At 53.6% G+C, this 6,000-nt stretch overlaps 1 protein-coding gene across 4 annotated transcripts in view; it reads left to right on the top strand.

The window, feature by feature from the left end:
* The first annotated feature begins 5,404 nt into the window (after positions 1–5,404).
* Positions 5,405–6,000, top strand: part of CSF2RA (colony stimulating factor 2 receptor subunit alpha) — a 66,711-nt gene continuing 66,115 nt past the window's right edge. For 3 of the 4 annotated variants that reach the window (XM_070785269.1, XM_070785267.1, XM_070785265.1), the window contains exon 1: positions 5,405–5,802. The gene's annotated coding sequence lies outside the window, so the exon portion shown is untranslated. The remainder of the gene's footprint in view (positions 5,803–6,000) is intronic. The other variant, XM_070785271.1, reaches the window with a different exon arrangement.

Raw genomic sequence — 6,000 nt, 5'->3', positions numbered from 1 at the left:
CACTGCAGATGGTGATTGCAGCCATGAAATTAAAAGACACTTACTCCTTGGAAGGAAAGTTATGACCAACCTAGATAGCATACTGAAAAGCAGAGAGATTACTTTGTCAACAAAGGTCCGTCTAGTCAAGGCTATGGTTTTTCCTGTGGTCATGTATGGATGTGAGAGTTGGACTGTGAAGAAGGCTGAGCCCCGAAGAATTGATGCTTTTGAACTGTGGTGTTGGAGAAGACTCTTGAGAGTCCCTTGGACTGCAAGGAGATCCAACCAGTCCATTCTGAAGGAGATCAGCCCTGGGATTTCTTTGGAAGGAATGATGCTAAAGCTGAAACTCCAGTCTTTGGCCACCTCATGCAAAGAGTTGACTCATTGGACAAGACTCTGATGCTGGGAGGGATTGGGGGCAGGAGGAGAAGGGGACGACAGAGGATGAGATGGCTGGATGGCATCACTGACTCGATGGACGTGAGTCTGAGTGAACTCTGGGAGTTGGTGATGGACAGGGAGGCCTGGCATGCTGTGATTCATGGGGTCGCAAAGAGTCGGACACGACTGAGCGACTGAACTGAACTGATATATATATATGGTGGAGAAAGAACAAGCTCTTACTGTAGAGCTCAGGGACCTATATTTGATATCCTATGATAAACCACAAAGCAAAAGAATATGAAACAGTATATATATGTATATATGAAGCCCTTTGTTATCCAGCAGCCATTAACACAACATTGTAAATCTAGTACATTCTCGTTGTTCAGTCGCTCAGTCGTGTCCGACTCTCTGCGACCCCATGGACCGCAGCACGCCAGGCCTCCCTGTCCATCACCCACTCCCGGAGCTTGCTCAAACTCATGTCCATCGAGTCGGTGATGCCATCCAGCCATCTCATCCTCTGTTGTCCCCTTCTCCTCCCGCCTTCAATCTTTCCCAGCATCAGGGTCTTTTCTAAGGACTCAGTTCTTCCCATCATGTGGCCAGAGTATTGGAGTTTCAGCTTCAGCATCAGTCCTTCCAATGAATATTTCTTCAGCACTACAGTCCTTCCAATGAATATTCAGGGTTGATTTCCTTCAGCACTACATGGTCTGATCTCTTTGCAGTCCAAAGGGACTCTCGACTATAATTTAAAGAAAAAAAAAAGACACCCGTCACCAAATTGTTGACATGAAGTCGGGCCTGCCGCCACAAGTGAAAAGTTTGATGGTCTAAACTGCCTGAATCTTTCACGCTCCTTTTCCCAGAAAGTCACCCTTTTTTTCCTTTGCTGTTGCTGTGATCGTGATGTATGTCTTTCCTTTTCCCTGAGCTGGCGGCTGGGACCCCCACAATATTCCTCCAACAGCAGGAAGCACGTTCCTAGCAGCTCCAGAGCCCAGTTACCTCTGCCTTCCTGCCTGCTTCATTAGCATTATAAGCACAGACCAAAAAAAAAACAAACAAACAAACAAACATAAGCCCTTCTTCACGAGATTTATACTGTGGAATACATTTCCATTTTCTTGTGTATCAGTGATTGAAATTCCAGCCCGCTGTGCGGGAACTATAAAATAAGCACCCGCCTCCTAACCCTGAATTTTATTTTTTACCCTGAAAGTGGTATTTTACCCCAGGAAATAGCCCTCCAGGGAATCGCCCCTGACTGAGGCTGACTTTTAGGGAAACCGGCTTTTGTGATCTTTAAAAGCACTCAGAGAGGGGGTTTTCAGGAATTCCCTGGGCAGCCCTTGGAACTCCAGGCTTGAAAAAAAAATTGGGTGACTGTGTCCTTCCCTTCGCCCCAAAACTCCATCATCTGCTCCCCACACTGCGGCCCCCACCCCACCTCCAACCTACACACAGCTCTGTCTGGCTTGGTCCTGGGACCCTGCAGGGCTAGTGCGCTGACAGCCCCTTTCAAGCTCCCTGCAGACGATGGTAGAAATGAAGCGGTAAGTGCTTTGGTTATTCACCGGAGTGAAGTACCTAAAACAGGGGCTTCCCTGGTGACTCAGACGGTAAAGAATCTGCCTGCAATGCAAGAAACCCGGGCTCGATTCCTGGGTTGGGAAGATGCCCTGGAGGAGGGCGTGGCCACCCGCTTCTGTATCCTTGCCTGCAAAATCCCATGGACGGAGGAGCCGGGCGGGGCTACCGTCCACGGGGTCGCACAAGAGTTAGACACGTCTTAGCTACTAAACAGCAACAAAAGCCTTAGAAAGGTGTCCAAATTCACTTACGGATCAAGAGATTCCGTCACGCAGGCCCTCTACGACCTGTGTGTGTGTGTGTGTGTGTGTGTGGTTACACGCTCAGTCGTGTCCAACTCCTTGCATCCCCGTGGACGGTAGCCCAGCAGGCTCCTCTACAAACCCCGGGGGTGTTTAATGAAGCCCTGAGGTGGAGGCAGGTTGCTCCAGCAGACGCTGAGTTGCTGACACAGACCCCCTCCCCGTGAGGGACCCTGTCTCTCCTGCCTGGGACTCGTCATCGAGGCTCGGGGACTGTGTCTGAAGGGTGCAAAATTCGGGGGTGATTCTGGGGTCTCTGGGTGGTTGATAGAAATTGGAGATGGTCTTTCTTCCATCTTTGGACAGAGTGGGGAAAAATCTGGGGTTATCTTATGGGTCTTCAGGAATGAGGGATGGAAATTTGGGGTGACTGAGGGAGGGTCTCTGGGGGTGATGGATGGAAATTTAGGGCAAATGGGGAAGGGGTGAGTCTCTGCAATGAATGATGGACATTTGGAGTGAGTACAGGGTGTCTGGATGAAGGAATGGAGAAGGGCATGGCAATCCACTCCAGTATCCTTGCCTGGAGAATCGCATGGACAGAGGAGCCTGGCTGGGCTACAGTCCATGGGGTCGCAGAGAGTCAGACACGACTTAGCAACTACACCACAAAAAGGAATTTGGAGTGAGTGGGGTGAGTGAGATTGGTATCCATCACATACCAATGCAGGGTGAATGGGGGTTTTTAGGGTGAGTGGTGGAAAATCCCACGGACGGAGGAGCCTGGTAGGCTGCAGTCCATGGGGTCGAAAAGAGTCGGACACGACTGAGCGACTTCACTTTCACTTTTCACTTTCATGCATTGGAGGAGGAAATGGCAACCCACTCCAGTGTTCTTGTCTGGAGAACGCCCAGGGACGGTGGGGCCTGGTGGGCTGCCGTCTACGGGGTCGGGACACGACTGAAGCGACTTAGCAGCGGCAGCAGGTGGAAAGCTGGGGTGAGCGGTAGGGGTGTGTGTCTGGAGTGAGCCTGGGTGTCGTCAGAAATTCCGTAACCTTAAACCTGCCAGGGCACAACAGATCTGAGCAGAAAGTGCCAGAACACTGAACACGTCTCTCTTCTCCCCATCCTTGAGAGAGAGAGACACACACAGTCCAGTCACTCAGGCGTATCCGATCCCGTGGACTCTGCGACCCCATGGACCGCAGCACGCCGGGCCTCCCTGTCCATCACCAGCTCCCGGAGCTTGCTCAGACTCGTGTCCTAATCCCTGGACAAGATGCACCAACGGGAAACACACATCAAAGCCTGGAGAGATCAAGCCGGGGCCACGGGGGTCACGCAGACCCCAGGCACAGCCAGGCGCTTCCAGATGCCCTCTCACCTCCTGGTGGCAGAGAGCAGTGCCCCCTCCCGCAGGCCCCTGTCTCAATCTCTCCTGCATCTAACCTCTCCGCACCAATTACCTTTTTAAAAAATTTTTTTCCAGGAACAGAAGCTCCCCTCCGAGTACAGCCCGGGGGCTGGGAGGGGGTTTCCGAAACTGCAGCAACAATAGAGATAAGCCCGGCAGATAAGCACGCTAATCTCCTGTTTAAATTAAAAAAAAAAAAAAATGTGAGCGAGCTGGTTCTGCAACCACCTGGGGAAAAAGAAAAAAAAATGTGAATAGAAGCAGGAAGGGACACAGGTACACCTACGGTTGATTTCTGTTGATGTTTGACAGAAAACAGCAAAATTCTGTAAAGCCATTATCCTTCAATTAAAAAAAAAATAAATATATATTCCATCCCTGGGTCGGGAAGATCCGCTGGAGGAGGGCATGGCAACCCACTCCAGTGTTCTTGCCTGAAGAATCCCGTGGACAGAGGAGCCTGGGGGTGGCTACAGTCCGTGGGGTCGAAGACAGTCAGACACGACGGCCGTACTAACACTTTCACTATCTGGTGGTCTCACACCGGTCCCTGGGGGCTGGGGGTGGTCTCTGGCTGACGTTGGAAACCCTAGGACCCAACAGCCAATGGTTTGGCTCCTGAAGTACATCCCTGGGAAGAACCATTCAGTCGCTCCGACTATTTGCAACCGTGTGGACTGCAGCACACCAGGCCTCCCTGTCCATCACCAACTCTCGGAGCTTTCTCAAAGCAGGGAAGAATAACTTTTGCATTTAAAGGAGAATTTGGGGTGGGCGCTTTTGAGAACCAGCCCCCCCCCATTCCAGCATGACCCCTGTGCCCATGGATACCTCTCACACAAAAGCGGGAGGTGGTGATATTGCTGATTCATGTCTGACTCTTTGAGACCCCATGGACTGTAGCCCACCAGGCTCCTCTGTCCATGGGATTCTCCAGGCAAGAATGCTGGAGTAGGTTGCCATGTCCTCCTCCAGGGGATCTTCCCAACCCAGGGATCGAACCCGCGTCTCCTGCATTGACAGGCGGGTTCTTTACCTTCTGAGCTGGGTGAGTGGGCTCATAGAAACCCCACGCTCTTTCCGCCCAGCCTTAACAACACTCCTGCTTGGCCAAGGATGAGTTCCTGATACTCAATGCGGATGGGAGGCCCCTTTCAAGGGCAGCGAAACTCCTTGGACGCCAGCTGGTCTGGATCGGGCTTGCAGAGAGCGCTAGTGACCCCTACTGACGAAAACTTCCAAACCGCGCCAAGACCACCCCCCTTCGAACCACCCCCCATCCCCCGCTCACCCAGCAGCTTAAAGAACAGACCCTGCCCAGCTCCACCCGGCGGGACCTGAGGGCACAGGCTTTCGGGGCAGCTCAGGGCTTGCTAAGTCAGAAGGTGGAGGGTGGTTTAGTCGGTGTGGGTAGAAATGTTTCTGTTCAGCCGCTCAGTCGTGTCCCACTCTTTGTGACCGCATGGACGGCAGCACGCCAGGCCTCCTGTCCATCACCATCTCCCGGAGCTTGCTCAAACTCATGTCCATCGAGTCGGTGATGCCATCCAGCCATCTCACCCTCTGTTGTCCCATTCTCCTCCTGCCCTCAATCTTTACCGGCATCAGGGTCTCTTCCAATGAGTCAGCTCTTCGCATCAGGTGGCCAGGGTACTGGAGCTGCAGCTTCAGCATCAGTCCTTCCAATGAAGGCTGTTGCCAGGACGGAATCTGGAAGTTTCGGCCACTAGGGGTCAGAAGCGCTCCTCGCAAACCCCGCGCCGGCGCGCATGCGTGCTCCGTCGCGTCCCGCTCTTTGTGACCCTCTCCCCCCACCCCGGTGGACGGGGCCCGCCGGGCTCCTCTGGCCGTGGTGGGGGTTCCAGGCGGGCATACTGGGGCTTGGGGCCATTTCTTCCTCCAGGACAGCTGGACTCCACAAAGAGAAACTGAAAGTGGAGCTGGGCAGCGGGGGTGCGGGGCGCTGGGGAGACAGAGGACGCAGAGATGTGAGCCTGGGCGGCGGGGGCCCGGGACCGCGGTCTAACACCCGGGAGACCCCGGGGTGACGAGATGATGGGCCAGGACTGTCTCCCCGGGGGGGCAGCTCAGAGGTGGCCGTGCCCACGAGGAGGCTCCCGGGGAGTGATCCTCCAGCACGAGACTAAGGCCTGGCCTCTGCGTCTGCAGGAGCTGCGGGTAAGGAGGTCGCATTGTGCATTTTATCCTTTTATTTCTGTGTGTATGTTTGGCTAAGGCTGGGTCTTCCTTGCTGCACGCTGGCTTTTCTCTAGTTGAGGCGAGCAGGGTGGGGTGGTGCGGGGGGGGTGCAGCCTCTTTGTTGGGGTGCGCGGGCTTCGCTGGGGTTCATGGAATGAGGGTTTTTTTCTTTTTGTT

This window comes from Bos indicus, chromosome X (assembly GCF_029378745.1).
Source record: "Bos indicus isolate NIAB-ARS_2022 breed Sahiwal x Tharparkar chromosome X, NIAB-ARS_B.indTharparkar_mat_pri_1.0, whole genome shotgun sequence".
Lineage (NCBI taxonomy): Eukaryota > Metazoa > Chordata > Mammalia > Artiodactyla > Bovidae > Bos > Bos indicus.
Note: the sequence above shows the minus strand (reverse complement) of the source record. Positions and strands in the feature narration are given on the sequence as shown.